At 46.7% G+C, this 22,981-nt stretch overlaps 2 protein-coding genes across 3 annotated transcripts in view; both read right to left on the bottom strand.

Moving 5' to 3' along the window:
- Nucleotides 1–22,981, bottom strand: part of LOC131501248 (small integral membrane protein 10-like protein 2A) — a 69,604-nt gene that overhangs the window by 27,525 nt on the left and 19,098 nt on the right. The gene's annotated exons all lie outside the window — the stretch shown is intronic.
- Nucleotides 1–22,981, bottom strand: part of CYTH3 (cytohesin 3) — a 181,092-nt gene that overhangs the window by 139,261 nt on the left and 18,850 nt on the right. The gene's annotated exons all lie outside the window — the stretch shown is intronic.

Genomic DNA, 22,981 nt, shown 5'->3' with positions numbered 1-22,981 from the left:
CATTTGCGGCCACCACATTGCACACAAATCCGACACGTGACATAAGCTTGGTTGGCCTTGTACCCCAGTCTGCATGCTGGGTTGGGTGGAGGGGGGGGTTCCTGTGGAGCGCAGAGAGCTGCCAACATTGTATCACGGGGTGCTGGGGTGGCTCAGTTGGGTGAGCATCCGACTTCAGCTCAGGTCCTGATCTTGAAGTTCATGAGTTCGAGCCCCACATCGGGCATGCTGCTCTCAGTGCAGAGCCTGCTTCAGACCTTCTGCGCCTTCTCTCTCTGTCCCTCCCCTGCTTATGCTTTCTCTCTCAAAAATAAATAAAACATTAAAAATTAAAAACAAAAAAAAGTGCGCATTACATCAGACTGCTGCTTCCTCCATAGTCCTGGATGTACCTGTAGGCACACATCCTGGCTTACCTTTGAGCTCATGACTAGCACCGGATGGAAAGGAAAGAGCTTTTCTCCCCAGCAGACTACTGCTTTAACTTAAATTTTTGGTGATGTATTTTGGGATCAGGTATATGCTGTTTATCGTTGATAAAGGTAAGCTTTTTGTTTGTTTGTTTGTTTATTTGTTTAAAGAAATCTTGGTTACAGTAAAGACCACTATCCATGGATGTCCAGAGCAATCCTTGATTTTTCTGCTTTCCTTCTCTTACCCCAGAAAGGTTCATTGAACAGAAGTGCCTGCATTTCCCAGATTCAAGCTATTTAACAAGCGGCTATTTTTGCTAATCTTTTGGATTAGTCTTTATAACTGCCAGAGAAACAGCGCCTTAAAAAGGAAATGTTTCTGCCTTAGAACTTATACTCAGTTTAAAATAGTCATGATCAGTTTTTAAAAAAATAATGCCAGGCAAGTACCCAAAAGATTTACCTCAAAACTGGTCCAGCCAGCTAAAAATAACCTCTAAACAAATACTAATGAAACCTGGACAACACCCCACGGAAGAAACCAGAGCCAATAGGTCTTAGAGAAGCAAGAACCTCTGTGCCGAAGGACCAGCTCTTGGCTTAGTCTGACCTGGTGCAAGAATCGAAAGCGGATGTAAGATACCAAAAGCAAAGGCGAGGAAAGCAAAAATAGACTACATCACACTAAAAATGTTCTGCAAAGTAAAGGAAACCATCAACAACATGAAAAGTCAACCTATGGAATGGGAAAGGGTCTTTGCAAACCATCCATGTGATAATACGTCAGTATCCAAAAGCTACAAAGAATTCACACAACTCAATGGGAAAACAAATAAATCCAATTTAAAACTGGGCAGAAGAGGGGCGCCTGGGTGGCTCAGTCGGTTGAGCGTCCGACTTCAGCTCAGGTCACGATCTCGTGGTCCGTGAGTTAGAGCCCCGCGTAGGGCTCTGGGCTGATGGCTCGGAGCCTGGAGCCTGCTTCCATTCTGTGTCTCCCCCTCTCTCTGCCCCTCCCCCGTTCATGCTCTGTCTCTCTCTGTCTCAAAAATAAATAAAACGTTAAAAAAATTTTTTTTTAATTAAAAAAATAAAAAATAAAAAAAAAACTGGGCAGAAGAAACTGAAGAGCCATTTTTTGCCAAGAAGACATACCAGTGGCCAACAGGTACATGAAAAGGCACTCGACATCACTCATCATCAGGGGAATGCAAACCAGGACCACAGTGAGACATCACTTCACACCTACCACATTGGCTGTCATCGAAAGGACAAGAGACGGGGTGGCTGGGTGGCTCAGTCAGTTATGCGTCTGACTTTGGCTCAGGTCATGATCTCACAGTTTGTGGGTTTAAGACCTGCGTCCAGCTCTGTGCTGACAGCCTGGAGCCTGCTTCAGATTCTGTCTCTCCCTCTCTCTCTCTGCCTCTCCCCCACCCATGCTCTGTCTCTGTCTCTCAAAAATAAATGTTAAAAAAATTTTAATAAAAATTTTTTTTAAAAACACGAGAGACAACAAGAATAAGCATTAGCAAGAATGAGGATAAAAGGGAACCTTCCTGCACTGTTTGCGGGAATGTAAATTGGTGCAGCTACTAAGAAAAACAGTATGGAGATTCCTCAAAAGACTAAAATAGAACCACCATATGATCCGGCACTCCCACTGCTGGTATACATCCAAAGGAAATATAAACAGGATATTGAAGAGATACCTACACTCCTGTGCTCAAAGCAGCATTATTTACAATAGCCAAGATCTGAAAGCAACCTAAGCGTCCATCAATGGATGAACGGATAAAGAAGATGTGGTGTGTATATCTATGACAAGATTATTGAGCCATGAGAAAGAAGGAAAGTCTGTCTTTTGTAATAACATGCATGGTGCTTGAGGGCATTATGCTGAGTGAAATAAGCCAGATAGAGAAAGACAAATACTGCGTGATATCATTTTTATGTGGAATCTACCAAAAAAAAAAAAAAAAAAAAGGTTGGGAAGCCTGGTGGTGCAGTCGGTTAAGTGTCCTACTCTTGATTTCGGCTCAGGTCATGATCTCACAGTTCTTGAGTTCAAGCCCTGCGTCGGGCTCTGCACTGACAGCACAGAGCCTGCTTGGGATTCTCTCTCTCTCTCTCCCTGTCTCAAAATAAATAAATAAACATTAAAAAGAAAAAGTCAAACTCATATAAACAGAAAGTAGAAAACTTGTAGCCAGGGGTTACAGAGCGGGGGAAAATAGTGAAGGCTAGTAAAAGGGTACAAACTCTTGGCTGCAAGATAAATAAGGTCTGAGAATCTAATGTAAACATGGTGACTATATTTGATAACACTGTATTGTGTAACTGAAATTTGCTGGGGCACCTGGGTGGCTCAGTCGGTTAAGCATCTAACTTCCGCTCAGGTCATGATCTCACAGCTGGTGAGTTTGAGCCCTGCATCGGGCTCTGTGCTGACAGCTCAGAGTCTGGAGCCTGTTGGATTCTGTGTCTCCCTCTCTGCCCCTCTCCTGCTCATGCTCTGTCTCTGTCTCTTAAAAAATAAACAAACACTGGAAAAAAAATTTTTTAAAAAGAAAGAAAGAAAAGAAATCTCCCCTGAGCAGAGATTTTTGGTTAGAGGGAGAGGTTAGGAAATGGGGTGCTAGGGGGTGAGACCATTTTTAGTGTGCATGACTAACGTAGACATTGCAGAATGCTTAGCTTCTCTGGCTCTCACCCCCTCAATGCCAACTGCACTTCCCAAGACAAGGAGTCAAGCAACCAACATCCACATTTCCAAATGCCCCCTAGGGCTCAGTACAGCTACTCTCCACCCCTCACCAAGAACCACTGCGTAGAGCATGTCTGTCTGTAACTCAGGCTTCCCTCGATCCCATCCTATTACCCCCTTCAACTCTCCCCTTTAACTGACTCTAGCATAGGGGAGCCTGGATAGCTCAGTCAGTAAAGTGGCTGACTTTAGCTCAGGTCGTGGTCTCACAGTTTGTGAGTTCGAGCCCCGTGTTGGGCTCTGTGCTGACAGCTCAGAGCCTAGAGCCTGCTTCGGATTCTGCGTCTCCCTCTCACTCTCAAAAACAAATTAACATTAAAAAAAAGTTTAATAGACTCTAGCATAGAATTACTGGTTACATTTGCACAGATTTATTGAGATACAACTTACACACCATACAACACAATCTGTCCATTTACAGTTCACCCATTACAGGGTACAATTCTTTGGGGCACCTGACTGGCTCAGTCAGTGGAGCACAGAACTCTTGATCTCAGAGTTGAGTTCAAGCCTCACGTTGGTGTAGAGATTACTAAATAGAATAAATAAAACTTAAAAAATATATATATAAATTAATTGTTATATAATCAATTAATTTATATATTAATATATGTTATATAATAATATAATATATATTACATATATTTATATATTATACATTTATATGTGTTTATATATTATATGATATTATTTATATATAATTAAGGTTGTAGAACCATCACCACAGTCAAATGTAGAACGTTTTCATTACCCCAAAAAGAGTGACATCCACATATGGATGCCAGGCCACGTTAGCTTCCTTCTCTTCTCTAAGCTTGAGGGCCAAGGCAACACTGGAAAGTTCCTATGAGAAGAAAGGCACTCATGTCTGTGTGTGTGTCTGTGTTTTATGTGTGATTCCCCCCGTGGGCCTCCATAGCAGTAAGATAGGAGGTGACTATCGGGGCACCTGGATGGCTCAGTCAGTTAAGCATCCGACTTCGGCTGAGGCCATCATCTCGTTTTGTGGGTTCGAGCCCCATGTCGGGCTCTGTGCTGACAGCCTGGAGCCTGCCTTGGGTTCTGTGTCTCCCTCTCTCTCTGCCCCTCCCCCACTCACGCTCTTTCTGTCTCTCAAAAATGAATAAATCTTAAAAAAATAATTTAAAAATTTTTAATTAAAAAAAAAGGAGGTGATTTTCTTGGCACTTTGGGGGGCATACTCTCTAAGAAGTACCAGCCAGCCCTTCAGGCCCCCTTCCCTCTGAGAAGCAGGGGGTTCAGAAATGGGGGCCCCAGGTCTGCAGACTTGCCTGCAGGTGAAGCGCATTGGCTCTGAGGGTGCCTTCATCATCCTTAGCCATTATCACAAACACCACAGACCAGGCAGCTTAAACAACTGACATTTATTTCCCACAGCTCTGGAGGCTCCAAGTCCAAGATCGAGGTACCAGGAGGTTCCATTCTGGGTGAGGGCCATCTTCCTGGCTTGTACATGGCCACCTCCTTGCTGTGTCCTCATGTGGTGGAGAAGCAGAGTGTGCTCGGGTCTCCTCCTCTTATGAAGATGCTATTCCCATCATGGGGGTGCCACCCTCATGACTTCATCTAAAAATAACCTCCTCCCAAAGGCCCTATTTCCAAATATCATCACCTTGGAGGTTAGGGCTTCAACATATGAAGGGACGGGCACAGAATTCAGTCCATATAGAGGGTTAAAGTCTGTAGCCAGGGCAACAGAGCAGGCACTCCATGCTCAGGAATGAGGGAGACAGAGACAGAGACAGAGACAGAGAGGGCTCAAAGGTCTGCCCATAACCAAGTAAGAAAGGAAGCCTGGGGCCACAGGGCACGCATCCAGCTGGGTCTCACCAGACTCCACGGCCTTGATCATTCCTCCTAAAAAATTTTTTTAAAAAGTTTTTATTGGGGTAAAATATACCTCACATAAAATTAACCATGTGTGGGCATCCGGTTCAGGGACACTGACTACATCACATCACAGTGCGACCATCACACATCCATCCACAGGACGTGTTCATCACCCCAAACTGAAACTCTGTACCCCTTAAACACCCACTCGCCACTCCCCCCCCCATTTCTTCTTTCTGGCTGCCTCATATTCTATCTTTCTCTTCCTGGGAATTACAGGGAAATCCTGAATAGGATGAACACTCATATTTGGGGGGTGGGGGTGGGGGGTGGTTATAAGGAACCAGAGAAACTGTGCCTGACCTAAAGACAGGGAAACTCAGGAAATCAGTCAGTGCTGGCAGTTTGGAAAGGAAAGGAAAGCAGGCTGGTGACAAAAGGCAAAGAGGGAGGGAGGGAGGGAGGGAAGGAAAGAAGGAAGGAAGGAAGGAAGGAAGGAAGGAAGGAAGGAAGGAAGGAAGGAAGGAAGGGAGAGAGAGAGAGGGAGGAAAGAAAGGAGAAGAGGGGAGGGAAGGAGGAAGGAAGGAAGGGGAGGGGAGAATGGGGAAGGGAGAAAGGAAAGAAGGGAGGATGGGAGTGAAGGAGGGGGGAAGGAGGGATGAAGGGAGGGAGGGAGGAAGAGAGGGAGGAAGGGGGAGAGAGGGAGGAAGGAAGGGAGAACAGGAGAGAGGGAGGTGAGGGGAGGATAGGTGGGAGGGAGGGGAGGAGGAAGAAAGGGAGGGAGGGAGGAAGGAAGAAAGGGAGGGAGGGTAGGAGGAAGGGAGGAAGGGAGGGAGGGAGAACCGGAGGGAGGAAGAGAGAAAGAAAGGGAAGAAAGGGAGGATGGGAAGGAGGGAGGGGAGGGGAGGGGAGGGCTGAAGGGAAGGAGGAAAAAGGCCAGGCTGAGAGGAGCAGAGGTCTGGAGGCCAGAGGGCTACAAAGACTGGAGCCTTCAGGGAAAGCATCAGGGCTGCAGCTCCCAGGGTGACAAGAGGTACAGGGTGGGCCATCCGTCACCACCACGGACTGGGACACTCTCATTGTCACCGCCAGCATTCCCAGTAACTTGCTGTCCGATTTGCTAGCGATACGCTCCCTTAATAGTAAGTCCAATTCATGTGGCTTTTCCCCATTTGTCATCTTTTTTTTTTTTTTTTTTTTTTTTTTTTAATTTTTTTTTTTTCAACATTTTTTATTTATTTTGGGACAGAGAGAGACAGAGCATGAACGGGGGAGGGGCAGAGAGAGAGGGAGACACAGAGTCGGAAGCAGGCTCCAGGCTCCGAGCCATCGGCCCAGAGCCCGACGCGGGGCTCGAACTCACGGACCGCGAGATCGTGACCTGGCTGAAGTCGGACGCTTAACCGACTGCGCCACCCAGGCGCCCCTCCCCATTTGTCATCTTAAGGAACTGGGGTTTGGCTTACATTCGAACTTATCAGCGAAATACTTCCAAGCAGCAAAGCGAAACTCAATTCTAATTTCTTGTCCTCAGTTTTTCACATTTTGAATTTTTGTTAACATTTATTTACTTTTGAGAGACAGAGTGCAAGCGGGGGAGGGGCAGAGAGAGTGAGAGACATAGAATCTGAAGCAGGCTCCAGGCGTGGGGCTCGAACTCACAAACTGTGAGGCCATGACCTCAGCTGAAGTGGGCCACTTAACTGACTGAGCCACTCAGGCACCCGTTTTTCACAAGTTGTTTGTTTTCAACAACTGAGTCATAGTGATAAGAGTCTTTCTTGGGCAAAGAACCGGGAGGAAAAGGCAGGCCGCTACTGCTCGGGACCGCAGTAGGAGCTGCCATCGTTGGCCCCAAAGGGGAGGACTTGGTCTTCGACGATACAGCGAGGGCTGCGGGGGTCACCGGGAGAGGAGGGCGGGTGCTGGTCAGGGCTCACGGCAGGACCAAACTCCCAGACCGTCTGCTTTGATGGAGCAGAGACTCTGAATAGTTGGATTCATCTGAGATGGGGCGGGGTGGGGGGCTTGGACTGGGTGAGTTGGGAGGACAAAGTCTAAGGAGTCTTCAGGTCTCTGCCCAGGGCAGGCAGGCGAAACCCTGCTCCTCCAGCCCAGCACCTGCACCTCACACATTTATCTTGCAAATCGCAGGTCCCCAGGTCCCCCCCACCCCGAGCTGGCAGGCACACCAAAGGGGCTCCTCGGCAAATCTTTGGGAACCAGTTCCCAGGGGCCAAGACGGGACTCTGCAATAGAAGCGTCCAGGCAGAGACCTGGAAGTGTGGTTCACGAGAATCTGAGAGCCTATGCCAACACCTGCTGGGATGTGTCCCAGCCCCGGGAGAGATCCCAACACGTAAGGCAGATACTCGATTCTTACCGCAAATCCTGGAAACCCAAAGTTACTACTGCCAAACATTGCAAGCCATGGCCTGCCGGCTTGGGTCTGATGTGTGATTCTCAACCACACATTGGGCCAACCAGCCAAATTCTGTTGTCTGCTCTAACCATTGAAAGGATGTGAGTGTCTCCCTAATGAGGCGACCTCACTGCTTTTATGAGCCCCACAGAGCCCAGAACGGAGGTGGAGGGGAGGGAGGACACGATTACTAACAGTTGACCATACTTTGTTTATGAAGCGTCAACACCCAGGATCATCACCCTAGCCAATCGAACCTCCTTGGCTGCGGTTTTGAAGAGCGTGCCATGTTTTCAGACTGAAGAAAGTGGTCTTATACCAAGCCCGCTGACATTCTCTTGTGAAATGGGGCAGAGAAGGCATTCCTTCCCAGACTCCCGGGGAGGTACAGGCCTGGCAGGAAAGCATTCACTTCCTGCCCACGAGTGGGACACGCATTAGGTCACATGGGGGATAAGTTCCAAATCCTATTTTTAGAGGCACGGGGGGGGGGGGGGGTTGGGAGGGGGGGGAAGCAGCTCAAGGATTCCTTGGTAAAACCCACAGGTCTAGGGGGACAATAGCTTCTAAGTCCTGCCTCGATTTCTCAGGCCATCCTCTCTCACGGACCGAGTCCCCAAGTGACTCTAGAGGGGGCCGTACAGGATGTTCTCATGAATCATCTCCAGTCCCATTACCAGAGCCAAGGTCACGCTTTCAACCTGTGCCTGTATTTCCTCTGGAGTTGCTAAACCACGGTGCACCCCCCTCTCTTAAAATCACCACCCAGGGTGATAGCCTCATGCAAGTGACATTTTTCAAAAGGTGTAAGGTTGAAAGAGACTTTAATTTCTTTAATGTTTATTCATTTTTGAGAGACAGAGAGAGACAGAGTACGAGCAGGGGAGGGGCAGAGAGAGAGGGAGACACAGAATCCTAAGCTGGCTCCAGGCTCTGAGCTGTCAGCACATAGCCTGACGTGGGGCTGGAACCCACAAACCGCAAGATCATGACCTGAGCCAAAGTTGGATGCTTAACCGACTGAGCCACCCAGGCACCCCTACAATACATTTTTTTTTAATTTTTTTTAACGTTTACTTATTTTTGAGACAGAGAGAGACAGAGCATGAACGGGGGAGGGGCAGAGAGAGAGGGAGACACAGAATCGGAAGCAGGCTCTGAGCCATCAGCCCACAGCCCGACGCGGGGCTCGAACTCACAGACCGCAAGATCATGACCTGAGCCGAAGTCAGATGCCCAACCGACTGAGCCACCCAGGCGCCCCTAAAATACATTTTTAAATATACAGAATCATATAAAAAAAGGACAAAGAGAGGGTGCCATTCTCTCTGATAGACCTTCCACCCTGGCACTGTGCTAAATTTTCACATCTTCCTTTCAAAGAGAGGGGCACCTGGCCAGCTCAGTCAGCAGAGCATGTGACTCTTATTTTTAATTAAAAAAAAAATTTTTTAAGTTTATTTATATATTCTGAGAGAGAGAGTGTGTAAGTGAGGGAGGGCGAGAGACAAAGGGAGAGAGAGAGAATCCCAAGCAGGCTCCACACTGACAGCACAGAGCCCTGTGTGAGGCTCAAACACACAAACTGTGAGATCATAACCTGACTGAAAGCAAGAGTTGGACACTTAACTGACTGAGCCACCCAGGTGCCCGGAGCACGTAACTCGATCTCAAGGTCATGAAGTGGTTCACTGTGATGATTAACTCTATGTGTCAACTTGACTGGGCTAAGGATGCCCAGAGAGCCGGTAAGGTGTTATTTCTGGTGTGTCTGGTGCGGGTGTTTCCATAAGAGATTAGCGTTTGAATCAGTAGACTGAGTAATAAAGATCTGCCCAAACCAACGTGGGCAGGCTTCGTGGGCCTGAGTGGAACAAAAAGGCAGAGAGAAAGGGCAAATCCTCTCTCTTCTGGATCTGGGACATGCATCTTCTCTTGTCCTCAGACCCTGGAGCTCCTGCTTCTGGTCCCGGAATGTTCTATCACTGGCTCTCCGAGTTCTCCAGCTTGCAGAGAGCATATCCTGGCATGTCTCAGCCTCCATGATTGCATAGGCCAGTTCCCATCTTAAGTCTCTTTCACGTCTATGTATATCCATCCTGTTGATTCTGTTTCTCACAGAACCCAAAGACACTCATGAATACAATCAAAAGCAAGAGACTAAGACAATCCCCTCTTGTAGAGCAAAAGCCTCTGGAAAATCATGTGCAAACTTATGATCCCTTTTCCCCCCACTTCAAGAGAATGGTGTTTTTGTCTTGTTTAGGTGGGGGGTTAAAAGTGAAATCACACACTCTAATATATATTAAAGATCTTCACATTCTGAAAAAGCAAATTCATCACAAGTACGTCTGTGACGTATCTTCTGTCCAGTAGAACTTTCCATGATAGAAATGTTCTTTGTCTGCACTGCCAGGGTCATAGCTACTAACTGCACGTAGATGCTTTTGAGAGAAAGGTGGCTAGTGTGAGGAACAGGATTTTTCGTATCATTTAATTAAAATGGTCACGCGTGGGGGTGCCTGGGTGGCTCAGTCGGTTGAGCTTCCGACTTTGGCTCAGGTCATGATCTCGTGGTTTGTGGGTTCGAGCCCCGCGTCGGGCTCTGTGCTGACAGCTCGGAGCCTGGAGCCTGTTTCGGATTCTGTGTCTCCCTCTTTCTCTGCCCCTCCCCTGCTCATGCTCTGTCTCTCTCTGTCTCAAAAATAAATAAAGTATTAAAAAATTAAAAAAATAAAAATAAAATAAAATAGTCACATGGGGTAGTAGCTACTGTACCGGGTAGTACAGGTATAACTTTCCTAACTTTAGATTCATTCAAGTTGTTGTCATCATTGTTGTTGTTTATTTATTTATTTTGAGAGAGAGAGGGTACAAGCAGAGGAAGAGCAGAGAGAGAGGGAGAGAGAATCCCAAGCAGGCTCCGCACTGTCGGTGCAGAGCCCAACACGGGGCTCAATCTCATGAACTTTGAGATCATGACCCTGAGCCGAAGTCAAGGGTTGGACGCTTAACTGACTGAGCCACCCAGGCACCCTGGGTTTTTGGTTTTGTTTTTTTTTTTAATTTTTTTTTTAACGTTTATTTATTTTTGAGACAGAGGGAGACAGAGCATGAACAGGGGAGGGGCAGAGAAAGAGGGAGACACAGAATCGGAAACAGGCCCCCGGCTCTGAGCCATCAGCCCAGAGCCCGACGCAGGGCTCGAACTCACGGACCGCGAGATCATGACCTGAGTTGAAGTCGGACGCTTAACCAACTGAGCCACCCAGGTGCCCCTGGTTTTTTTTTTAATCTTGGACAATCCATAGAAAAGCCTGAGGCTGATGGCCAATACAGCCTGAGGTTATGGAAGATTCAATATAAAGCAGTGGGGGAAATACATCTTTCATCCCTGGAGACCTTATCAATACCAAACAATTCAATGTTACCCTCTCTAGACAGAACTTTCTCACTTCCACAATCAGAAAGTCAAAGAGCAAATACCAGCACTTTTATAACAGCAAGGACCTTTCAAATTCCCAACTCACACACGTTCGTAACTTGCTTCCTTCACTCATCACTTAATGAGGAACCAATCTGCACTGCTGGGCTTTGAGAGGGCAGGGAGCCCCATTTTAATTTATTTTTAAGTAATCTCTATGCCCAACGTGGGCCTCAAACTCACAGCTCTGAGATCACGAGTCACATGTGGCTGAGCCCAGGTGGCTCAGTCGGTTGAGCGTCCGACTTCGGCTCAGGTCATGATCTCGTGGTTTGTGGGTTCGAGCCTCATGTCAGGCTCTGTGCTGACAGCTTGCTCAGAGCCTGGAGCCTCCTTCGGATTCTGTCGGCCTCTCTCTCTCTCTGCCTCTCCCCCACTCATGCTCTTTCTCTCTCTCAAAAATAAACAAACACTTGGGGCGCCTGGGTGGCGCAGTCGGTTAAGCGTCCGACTTCAGCCAGGTCACGATCTCGCGGTCCGTGAGTTCGAGCCCCGCGTCAGGCTCTGGGCCGATGGCTCGGAGCCTGGAGCCTGTTTCCGATTCTGTGTCTCCCTCTCTCTCTGCCCCTCCCCCGTTCATGCTCTGTCTCTCTCTGTCCCAAAAATAAATAAAAAATGTTAAAAAAAAATAAAAATAAAAATAAAAATAAACAAACACTAAAAAAAAAGAAAAGAAGGGGCGCCTGGGTGGCTCAGTTGGTTAAGCGTCCGACTTCAGCTCAGGTCACGATCTCGCGATCCACGAGTTCGAGCCCTGCGTCGGGCTCTGGGCTGATGGCTCAGAGCCTGGAGCCTGCTTCCGATTCTGTGTCTCCCTCTCTCTCTGCCCCTCCCTCGTTCATGCTCTGTCTCTCTCTGTCTCAAAAATAAATAAACGTTAAAAAGAAATTAAAAAAAAAAAAAAGAAAAGAAAAAAGAGTCATACACTCTACTGACTGAGCTGGCCAGGTACCCCCAGGCTTGGTTTTATTTACTGCTCTGTCTCCAGCACCTATGAGGATGCCTGGTACACAGGAGGTGCCCAGTGAATACTTCCTAGATGTTGAACGACTATCTTGAAAGGAAGTGAGCAGGAAAAAAACCATGAAAAACAAACTATGTCCAACAAATTGTTTAAATCATAATTCTGTCAGGGGCGCCTGACAGTCGGTTGAGCATCCGACTTTGGCTCAGGTCATGATCTCACGGTTCGTGAGTACAAGCCCCGCGTCGGGCTCTGTACTGACCGCTCAGAGCCTGGAGCCTGCTTCGGATTCTGTGTCTCCTCTCTCTGCCCCTCCCCCACTTGTGCTCTCTGTCTCTCAAAATAAATAAATAAATGTAAAAAAAATCATAATTTTGTCAGTTACTAGCTATGCTATCTCTCCTCCACGCCCTTAGCACTGCAGTGAGAACTAATGTGTTTCAGGATCATTCTGAAGATTAAGAGAGTTCTGCAGACAGTCACTGCCTTTTCACTGGGCAGGGGTGGGGGCTCCATGGCAGACTTCCTGATGGCAATTTTGAAAAGTTCTTTGGAATAAGGTATTATTAATTTCTTTTTTTTTTTTTAACGTTTTTTTATTTTATTTTTGAGACAGAGAGAGACAGAGCATGAACAGGGGAGGAGCAGAGAGAGAGGGAAACACAGAATCTGAAACAGGCCCCAGGCTCTGAGCTGTCAGCACAGAGCCCGACGCGGGGCTCGAACTCACAGACCGTGAGATCATGACCTGAGCTGAAGTCGGACGCTTAACTGACCAAGCCACCCAGGCGCCCCAATTTCTTTTTTTTTAAAGTTTATTTATTTTGAAAAACAGAGAGAGAACGAGAAGGGGAGAGGCAGACACAGAGGGGGACAGAGGATCTGAAGCAGACTCTGTGCTGACAGCAAATAGCCCAGTATGAGGCTCAAACCCACGAACCATGAAATCATAACCTGAGCCAAAGTCGGGACGCTTAACCGACTGAGCCAGCCAGGTGCCCCAATTAATTTCTCTTTTAACAAAACATCCTCAGGGGCGCCTGGGTGGCTTAGTCGGTTAAGCGTCCCAACTCTTGATTTTGGCTCAGGTCACGATCTCTTGGTTTGTGAGATTAAGCCCCGTGTTGGGCTCTGTGCCGACAGCATGGAGCCTGCTTGGGGTTCTTTCCCTCCCTCTCTCTCTCTATCCCTCCCCTGTTTGTGCTCTCTTTCTCTCTAAATAAATAAACATTAAAAAAAATTAAAATTCTTCTATTAAAAAACTCTCATTCTAAAGCATCATAAAAGAAAGTAAATATGGGAGAGAAAGAACAGTAAATATGGGCGAGAACCATGTGCATAAAGACACGAAGCTTTGTAACATGAAGAGGAGTTTTATGAGAAACTCATGCCAGGTCTTGTGACCTTGCAAAATCCATGAGAGTAGCTTTGAATAACTACATATCTGAATCAAGCAGGAGAGAGGGAGCGACATCCTAGCAATTTTCCCCCCAGAGAGTAAAACGGAAACCGCTAACAAAGAGGAAGCCTAGAGTTTATTCAAACAAACTGCTTTATTTTAATAAGTCCTAAGTGGTACTCAGAACATTTCCAAGAAATTAAATAGCTTATAAGCTATTTATATGTACTCTATTATCACAATTTATCATTTAAGAAAATTCCCTGACAGATCTTTTTCAAAAAGGCAGTAGCAATAATTCACTGATGTTACAGAACAATAGCACTTCCCAATATTTTAACAGATTCCAACGTTTTAAAAGCATTTCACTATGAACCACAAAAGAAATCTAGACTCGTGATTTCTGTAGCAGAAAACCGACACGTTCATGTGGCAACATTTCCCCATCAGGGATTCCAAGAGGCTCTCACGCATGGGTTGGGCTCAGGACGAGTCCACCGTGGTCCAAGTTGAGTCAGGACCGATCCACGACCACTGTGAAGGGACCCGCTGGGGCTCCGCTGCTCTGGGGGGCTGTATGCATCGCGTGGGACAGGTGACAACTCCACTCACAACAAAACCACTGTTTTTGTTGCTATGGTACGAAAATGTGGTTTCATACTGAAAGTCACTCTCCGAAATAAAAAATAAACCCACCAAGTGTCACTTGGGTGGCTCAGTCGATTAAGAGTCCGACTCTTGGCTTCAGCTCAGCTCATGATCTCATGGTTCATGAGTTCGAGCCCCACGTCACGCTCTGAGCTGACAGCACGGAACCTGTTTGGGATACTCTCTCCTTCTCTCTTTGCCCCTCCCCCACTTGCATTCATTCTCTTTCTCTCTCAAAATAAATTTTTTTTTTTTTAAATTTTTTTTTTCAACATTTTTTATTTATTTTTGGGACAGAGAGAGACAGAGCATGAACGGGGGAGGGGCAGAGAGAGAGGGAGACACAGAATCGGAAACAGGCTCCAGGCTCCGAGCCATCGGCCCAGAGCCTGACGCGGGGCTCGAACTCACGGACCGCGAGATCGTGACCTGGCTGAAGTCGGACGCTTAACCGACTGCGCCACCCAGGCGCCCCTCTCTCAAAATAAATTTTAAAAAATAATAAAAAAATAAACTCACTAAATCAATTTTTCCAACACATTGATCTTAGTTTTGAAGCACCATCTGTGGCTACTGGGTTAAAGAGTTAAATCTTGTTGTAAGGTTTGATAAGTCACACTCACTGAGCTTCACAAACCATACTGAGCTGAATTAAGTCCAGCATTTTTAGAGTTCAACTTTGGATAAACAAAATAAACAGAAAATAACCAAGGCCTGCCCTGAGGCGACACTAAGTGAACATGTGGTTCCCCCTTGTGGCAAAAGTGAGCCTCACATGACCGGCAGGCAGGGGGCTTGATTCACACCAGTCATTTGCCCCCAGTTAGGCAGCTACTGAAAACACTCCTGGGGTCCAATGAATACACACCGTCAGGGCAGTAGCACCCCATCCCCTGGGGCTGCTTCACTCGCTCACCTTCAGAGGGAGGGGAGAATGTTCCACTGAAATGTGCACCCATTCATTTAAAATGTGTCCAGGGGCGCCTGGTTGGCTCAGTCGGTTAAGCGGCCAACTCCAGTTCAGGTCATGACCTCATGGTTTGTGGGTTCGAACCCCGCATTGAGCTCTGTGCTGACAGCTCGGAGCCCAGAGCCTACTTCTGACTCCGTCTCTCTCCTTTCTGCCCCTCCCCCACTCACGCTCTGTCTCTCAAAATTGTATAAACGTTAAAAAACATTATGGGGCGCCTGGGTGGCTCGGTCGGTCAAGCGTCCGACTTTGGCTCAGGTCATGATCTCATGGTCCGTGAGTTCAAGCTCCGCGTCGGGCTCTGTACTGACAGCTCAGAGCCTGGAGCCTGTTTCGGATTCTGTGTCTCCCTCTCCCTCTGCCCCTCCCCTGTTCATGCTCTGTCTCTCTATCTCAAAAATAGATAAACGTTAAAAAAAAAAAAAAAAAATTTTAAAAAAACATTAAAAAAAATTTAAAAAACCTCTGTCAGTTACAAATGCATAGGGAAATGGAGAAAATAGTGAAGCTGTTACTTATATAGTACCCCATAATTTAAAACCTCAGGAACATGGGGCACCTGAGTGGATCAGTCGGTTGAGCGTCCAACTTCGGCTCAGGTCACGATCTCACGGTTTGTGGGTTCGAGCCCCATGTCAGGCTCTGTGCTGACAGCTCAGAGCCTGGAGCCTGCTTCGGATTCTGTGTCTCCCTCTCTCTCTGCCTCCCCCGCCCCTTGTACTCTCAATAATAAATATTTAAAAATTTTTTTAATAAAAAAATTGAATGTGTCCAGATTAATAAAGACCATTTTGTAACGGATGACCTCTTCATACTGTATTTGACCTCATCTGCCAATCTGATGTGCAATGGGCAATGCCCCCCCCCCCCCAATAGCTACAAAAATAAGAACTACCTTCAAAAAAGTCCTATACTAGGGGGCCTGGGTGGCTCGGTCGGCTAAGTGTCTGACTTGAGCTCAGGTTATGATCTCACAGTCTGTGGGTTCGAGCCTCACTTCAGGCTCTGTGCTGACAGCTCGGAACCTGGAGCCTGCTTCAGATTCTGTGTCTCCCTCTCTCTCTGCCCCTCCCCTGCTAGTGTGCGCTCTTACTTTCTCTCTCTCAAAAATAAACGAACATTAAAAAACAAAACAAAAAAACCGCCCTGTAGAAGTCAATAAGCAGGTTTAAAAAAAACATAAAAACAGGTTTCTTCGGTCATGCTAATAGCCATATCAAAATACTTAAATTATGAAAAGCCATCACATTTTTCCGAGAAAAGAGGCCTCCCCCTCCACAGGATTTAAGCCCTGCGGTGTCTTCCTGACTGGGCCAGGTCCCTCGGCCTGAAAGATTCTCATCTAGAACCAACTGGGCATTTTTGTCCCTTTTTCTGGATCACCCTGCCTCCTCCCAACACACTAAAGCCCGAGGCACCATCTGTTATGAATCTGAGTAGTGAAGTAATCAAGGTCAAGTCTGAGAGTGAAGTCCTGGTATTTTATTGCTTTTGTGGGCAAAAGACAAACTCATGGCTAACCTACAGGAAGCTGACAGAGAAACAAAGTCTTTTTTTTTTTCTTTTTGGTGTGATATTCACCATATTAAATGATGTAAATGTTTTTTTTTAATTTTTTTTTTTTTCTCAACATTTTTTATTTATTTTTGGGACAGAGAGAGACAGAGCATGAACGGGGGAGGGGCAGAGAGAGAGGAAGACACAGAATCGGAAACAGGCTCCAGGCTCCGAGCCATCAGCCCAGAGCCTGACGCGGGGCTCGAACTCACGGACCGCGAGATCGTGACCTGGCTGAAGTCGGACGCTTAACCGACTGCGCCACCCAGGCGCCCCAAATGATGTAAATGTTAAAGTAAAATGGCTGGTTCCAATCTTCCAGGACCCTTTTCAGAGACCGTGTGACAAATACAGGGAATAAGGAATACCAGACTGTATGTTGTGTTCAACCCAATACTTAGTACTTACGTGCAACCAAAGTGTGGTGTTTGATTAAGATATTCTTGTTAGAGAATCCCTAACACAGAAAAAAAAGGAGACTGATTTCAACAGAAATTCCAAATGTTGCAATGTTTTCGTTTATTTTTAATATTTATTTTTGGGAGAGCACAAGCAGGGGAGGGGCAGAGAGAGAGAGGAGGACAGAGGATCCAAAGCAGGCTCTGTGACGACAGGCTGACAGCTGTGAGCTTGAACTCACGGACCGTGAGATCATGGCCCGAGCCGAAGTCAGATGCTTAACCAACTGAGCCACCCAGGCGCCCCAAAATGTTGAAATGTTTTTATTTTTTATTAAAAAAAACTTTTAATGTTAATTTATTTTTGAGAGAGAGAGAGAGACAGAGTGCAAGCAGGGGAGGGGCAGAGAGAGGGAGACACAGAATCAGAAGTAGGCTCCAGGCTCCCAGCAGTCAGCACAGAGCCCGAGGCGGGGCTCGAACTCACGAACTGCAAGATCACGACCTGAGCCGAAGTCGGACGCTTAACCGACTGAGCCACCCAGGCGCCCCCCCCTTCCATGTCATCTAAACAAGCAGCGGTGCAGAGTGCTGGCAGACTTCTGTGTAATAGGAGAGAAGTTTCCAGAGTTAGAACATGGAGCCTATTTCCAAATTCTCAAACAAATTACTCATTTTCCAAGAGCAGAAACAGAAGCCTCAGTAGGCAGGAGACCAGCAAACAGGATAAAACACTGAAAGCATTAAACAGTTAACTGCAGAATTCCCCTCTGCCAATACTGTGGTGAGGCAGCGACACCCTAGAACAACTCCTTACATTGTTACGTACCTAAACAATTTGAAAACCGTAAAGAGCTACTCAAGATACCACCAGAGAAAAACCGCAGCAAAGCCCACTCTTGCTCCGGGAAATAACTCATCTGTTTACCAGAAGGAAACAGCACTGATGGACTCCTCAGACCCAATGGGGATGTGCCACAAAGATGACTGGGGCGCCTGGGTGGCTCAGTCGGTTGAGCGTCCGACTTCAGCTCAGGTCATGATCTCACAGTCCGTGAGTTCAAGCCCCACGTCAGGCTCTGTGCTGACAGCTCAGAGCCTGGAGCCTGCTTCGGATTCTGTGTCCCTCCCTCTCTCTGCCCCTCCCACGACAGGCTCGTGCTCTGTCTCTGTCTCAAAAATAAAAAAAATATATATTTTTGAAAAAATATGACAATGCGCAGGTCGGATCCAGTGGGGCTGCCACACGCCATCCCAATTCGCCCTAAACACTTCCGTTCCACCATATGCTGCCGCAAAGCAAGATCACCTGTCCCAGGAAAAAAACGTATCCTGTGAAGATGGCCTATCCTAAACAGCAAGCCCCTCTGCACACAGTCTTTTCTAGTCAAATTTCAGTCATGCCAACATACAGCTCAACAAAGCCTGCAGGGCTTGAAGCAAAAATGTAAGTACACAAATGCCTCTTAAACCGATCTGATTGATCACGTTTTGGTAAAAATAAAATTGGAAAAGAAGAGGTTAACATTTTAGAAGGAAAGGGAGCCAAGTAGAAGCAAACCATCCTATTAAATCCAAGGTCTCAGGGGGCACCTGGGTGGTTCAGTCAGTGAAGCAACCGACTTCAGCTCAGGTCATGATCTTGCGGTTCATGGGTTCCAGCCCCGTGTTGGGCTCTGTGCTGACAGCTCAGAGCCTGGAGCCTGCCTGGGAGTCTGTGTCTCCCTCTCTCTCTGCTCTTTCCCCACTCATGCTCTCTCACTCTCAAAAATGAATAAATGTTGGGGCGCCTGGGTGGCGCAGTCGGTTAAGCGTCCGACTTCAGCCAGGTCACGATCTCGCGGTCCGTGAGTTCGAGCCCCGCGTCAGGCTCCGGGCTGATGGCTCGGAGCCTGGAGCCTGTTTCCGATTCTGTGTCTCCCTCTCTCTCTGCCCCTCCCCCGTTCATGCTCTGTCTCTCTCTGTCCCAAAAATAAATAAAAAATGTTGAAAAAAAAAAAATTAAAAAAAAAAAAAAATGAATAAATGTTAAAATTTTTTTTTTTAATTTCAAGGTCTCTGGGGACCTGAGTGGCTCAGTCAGGTAAGCATCCAACTCTTGATTTTGACTCAGTTCATGATCTCATGGTTGGAAAATTGAGCCCTGCACCCTGCTTAAGAGTCTCTCTCTCCCTTAGGGGTACCTGGGTGGGTCAGTCGGCTAAGCATCTGACTTCGGATTGGGTCATGACCTCGCGGTTCGGGAGTTCGAGCTCCACGTCGGGGTCTGAGCTGGCCTGGAGCCTGCTCGGGGTTCTGTGTCTCCCTCTCTCTCCACCCCTCTCCCACTCAGGCTCTCTCTCTCAAAAATAAACATTAAAAAATATTTCTCTCTCCCACTCCCTCTGCTCCTTCCCCACTCATGTGCATGCCACATGCTCTCTCAAATAAACAAACAAACAAATAAATAAATAAAATCCTAGGTCTCTAACTTCAAATGTCTACACTGAATGTGGTATCACTTGGGGTGTGTTTCAAAACTTCCACCACTAGCCAGTGCTGAAGAGCACAGTTTCTATCTCTGAGATCTTCTAGTTTAGAAGACCCTTAATTCTATCACCTTGGAAGGTTTAAAAAGGAGAATTTTAAGTTATTTCAAAGGTTTAAAAAGGCGAATTTTTTAATTATCTGTGGGAGAATATAGGGAGAATTCTACAGTACATTTCTTTTCTATGTGAAACTGTGTACAGTAAACGGTCTGTGTGAAGTTTTGAATAGTGATTTACAGCAAGCTCCAAATAACACATGCTTTGTTATTTACAAAACCAGTCATCATACAAGGATCTATTTCAATGCAAGTTTAATTTCTTATTCTTTATAGGCTTGCAACTAACTCCATAATCACCTCAAGACCAATGTTAAATTGGTTCTTTCATTCCAACGTTAAAAATTATGATTTCCAGGGGCGCCTGGGTGGCGCAGTCGGTTAAGCGTCCGACTTCAGCCAGGTCACGATCTCGCGGTCCGTGAGTTTGAGCCCCGCGTCAGGCTCTGGGCTGATGGCTCGGAGCCTGGAGCCTGTTTCCGATTCTGTGTCTCCCTCTCTCTCTGCCCCTCCCCCATTCATGCTCTGTCTCTCTCTGTCCCAAAAAAAAATTAAAAAAAAAAAAAAGTTGAAAAAAAAAATTAAAAAAAAAAAATTATGATTTCCAGGGGCACCTGAGTGGCTCAGTCAGTTAAGCATCCAACATCGGATCAGGTCATGATTTCACAGTTCGTGGGTTCAAGCCCGGCATCGGGCTCTCTGCTGTCAGCTTGGGAGCCTGGAGCCTGCTTTGGATTCTGTGTCACCCTCTCTCTCTGCCCCTCCCCTGCTAATGCTGTCTCTCTCAAAAATAAACATTAAAAAAATAAAATATAAAGAAAAAAATTATGATTTCCAAAAGTGAATAACCAAATCCAAGATTTTGTACCATGGGGAGTGTTTCTAAATTTAAAATGATTGGGGCGCCTGGGTAGCTCAGTCCGTTCAGTGTTTGATTCTTGATATCAGCTCAAGTCATGATCTCACAGTTAGTGAGAATGAGCCCCAGGTCCAGCTCCATGCTGTCAGTGAGGAGCCCACCTGGGATTCATTCATTCTTTCTCGCTCGCTCGCTCTCTCTCTCTCTCTCTCTCTATCTCTGCCCCACAGCCCCACTCACTCTCTCCTCTCTCAAAATAAACATTTAAAAAATATTAAAGAAAAAAGTTATTGTGGGGGCGTCTGTGTGGCTCAGTCGGTTAAGCGGCCGACTTCAGCTCAGGTCATGATCTCGCGCTCTGTGAGTTCGAGCCCGCGTCGGGCTCTGTGCTGACAGCTCAGAGCCTGAAGCCTGCTTCAGATTCTGTGTCTTCCTCTCTCTGACCCTCCCCTGTTCATGCTCTGTCTCTCCGTGTCTCAAAAATAAATAAAACATTAAAAAAAAAAATTTTTTTTTAAAAGAAAAAAGTTATTGTGAAGTTTCCTCAAACCAGAATTCAGAAAAAAACACACCTAGGGCACCTGGGTGGCTCAGTCAGTTAAGGGTCCAACTTCAGCTCAGGTCATGACCTCACAGTTTGTGGGTTCAAGTCCCACGTCAGGCTCTGTGTTGACAGCTCAAAGCGTGGAGCCTGCTTCAGTTTCTGTCTCCCTAGCTCTGCCCCTGCCCCGCTCAGGCTCTCTCAAAAACAAACAAACATTAAAAAAAATTTTTAAAAACCACATACCTTAGTATATAACCACATGAAGACATCCCAGTTTTGTTTTTTTGTTTTTTTTTTTTTTTCAGTTGATTTGAGAGAGGGCACAAGCGGAGGAGTGGCAGAGAGGGAAAGAGAATCCCAAGCAGGCTCAACGCGGACAGCACTGACAGAGCCCCAACACAGGGGCTCGATCTCACAACCAACCTCAATATCTTGAGGCCTTTTTTTTTTTTTTTAACATTTATTTTTGAGAGTGAGCGACTGAGTGAGCACACAGCAGAGGAGGGGCAAACAACGAAAAAGTGGGGCAGAGGATCCGAAGCGGGTTCCACGCGGACAGCAGGGAGTCCGATGCAGGGTTCGAACTCACAAACCACGAGATCATAACCTGAGCCGGGCAGATGCTCAACTGACTGAACCACCCAGGTGCCCCAGATATTCCAAATTTATTAACCTAGCATCTGGTACTAAATAGAGAATTCCAGATTTGTTCTTTGCAATTGGTTGAAAATGTATACACTTGTAACTTATAAAACAAAGGAAATAAAACAGTCGATGGGTCGTGGAAAGTTCTGTCCCAAAGGAGTAGACTTAGTTTAAAACAAAGGTAGGGTGCAGGGGAGGGCTTGACAAGAAAACAGTTCCCATTGTAAAACATTTCCCTGTGTCCTCGCCTCACCGTCCATCACTGACCCCAAACGGGGGGTCCTCTAACCAGGGTTTTCACTGCCCCAACCATCCTTCACCCTGGCCGTGATCGTGGTGAGCACCGCCCCAGAGAATCACAGCACCTCTCGCTATATCCTGGGAGGAAAGTGAGAGCTGAGTTCCGACCTGGCTTCTCGGTTTTTCAGGCTTTGCTTCTGGTCTTCTAAACCAGCAGCATACCTGGACTGGCGCCGAGAGACTTCTCAGTACAAGGAAGGCAGCGTTGATAAAAGACAAGGGGAGCCAAGGCTATACACACTTAAAATAAGACATTTATTATGCTAAGTAACAAGTTGTCATTTTTCACTTTCCCAAAACACTGAAACAGCACACAAACGGATACAGGCAATTGATAGCCCCGAAAACGGTGAAGTCTCACTTTGGGACTCCTTAAAAACTCCACGCTCTGAAGTGACCTTTATCGAAGTTATCAACAACCAGAGGCGTTACCTCAGAAAAAATGTTAGTATAAGAGATACCTCCACTCCTAGGAACTGGAACCTTCTTGTAAGGGAAACACTAGGTCCGTCTCTCCCCAGCTGAGCTGCAGCAGACAAGTCCCAAGCTTGCTTTTATTTTAGGCGACACTGGTAGGGCTCCCAGTTTGAGAAAGGACTATACTAAAAGTACATTTAATATTGCAACTTTCACTGTAGGGCCTCCATTTAAATGGCGTTTCAAGTGGAAGGAGAGGAGACGTGAGGATAGAAGTCAAATTGTGCTGCAGCCCAAAATTATTCTACAGAATGCGGAAACGGGGACAGCTGTCAACTACGGAGGGGCTGGCTTGTACAAACAGCAGCCGAGCAGACGGCCTGGGGACACAGTACCTGGGGCAGCAGCCCTTGGCAATGAAGATCCATAAAGAATTCCGTGAAGTCTTCGCGTTCTAACCTGATACTGATACGGGACGTATTAATGTTCTCCTTGAAGTGGCAGCCCAATCCTCAATGTGTTTTGAGCACAATTTAAAGCAGGCTCAAAAATCTCCTCCCGCATCAACAGCTTCCCAGGACTTTCAATTCCACTTCCTTTGCTCACACCGACTGAGGCAGGAACCTCACAGCCCCGTAACAGGCATCCAGACCAGTGTCGAAGAAATCATTCTAAGACAGCTTTTAAAATTAACCTCACTGCTTTTATTGTCGTGCTCGCACCTTAACTATGGCAAACGGATTCGCTACCTCCAAAGCC

Source organism: Neofelis nebulosa, chromosome 18 (assembly GCF_028018385.1).
Source record: "Neofelis nebulosa isolate mNeoNeb1 chromosome 18, mNeoNeb1.pri, whole genome shotgun sequence".
Lineage (NCBI taxonomy): Eukaryota > Metazoa > Chordata > Mammalia > Carnivora > Felidae > Neofelis > Neofelis nebulosa.
This window is presented reverse-complemented; position numbering and strand designations above follow the sequence as displayed.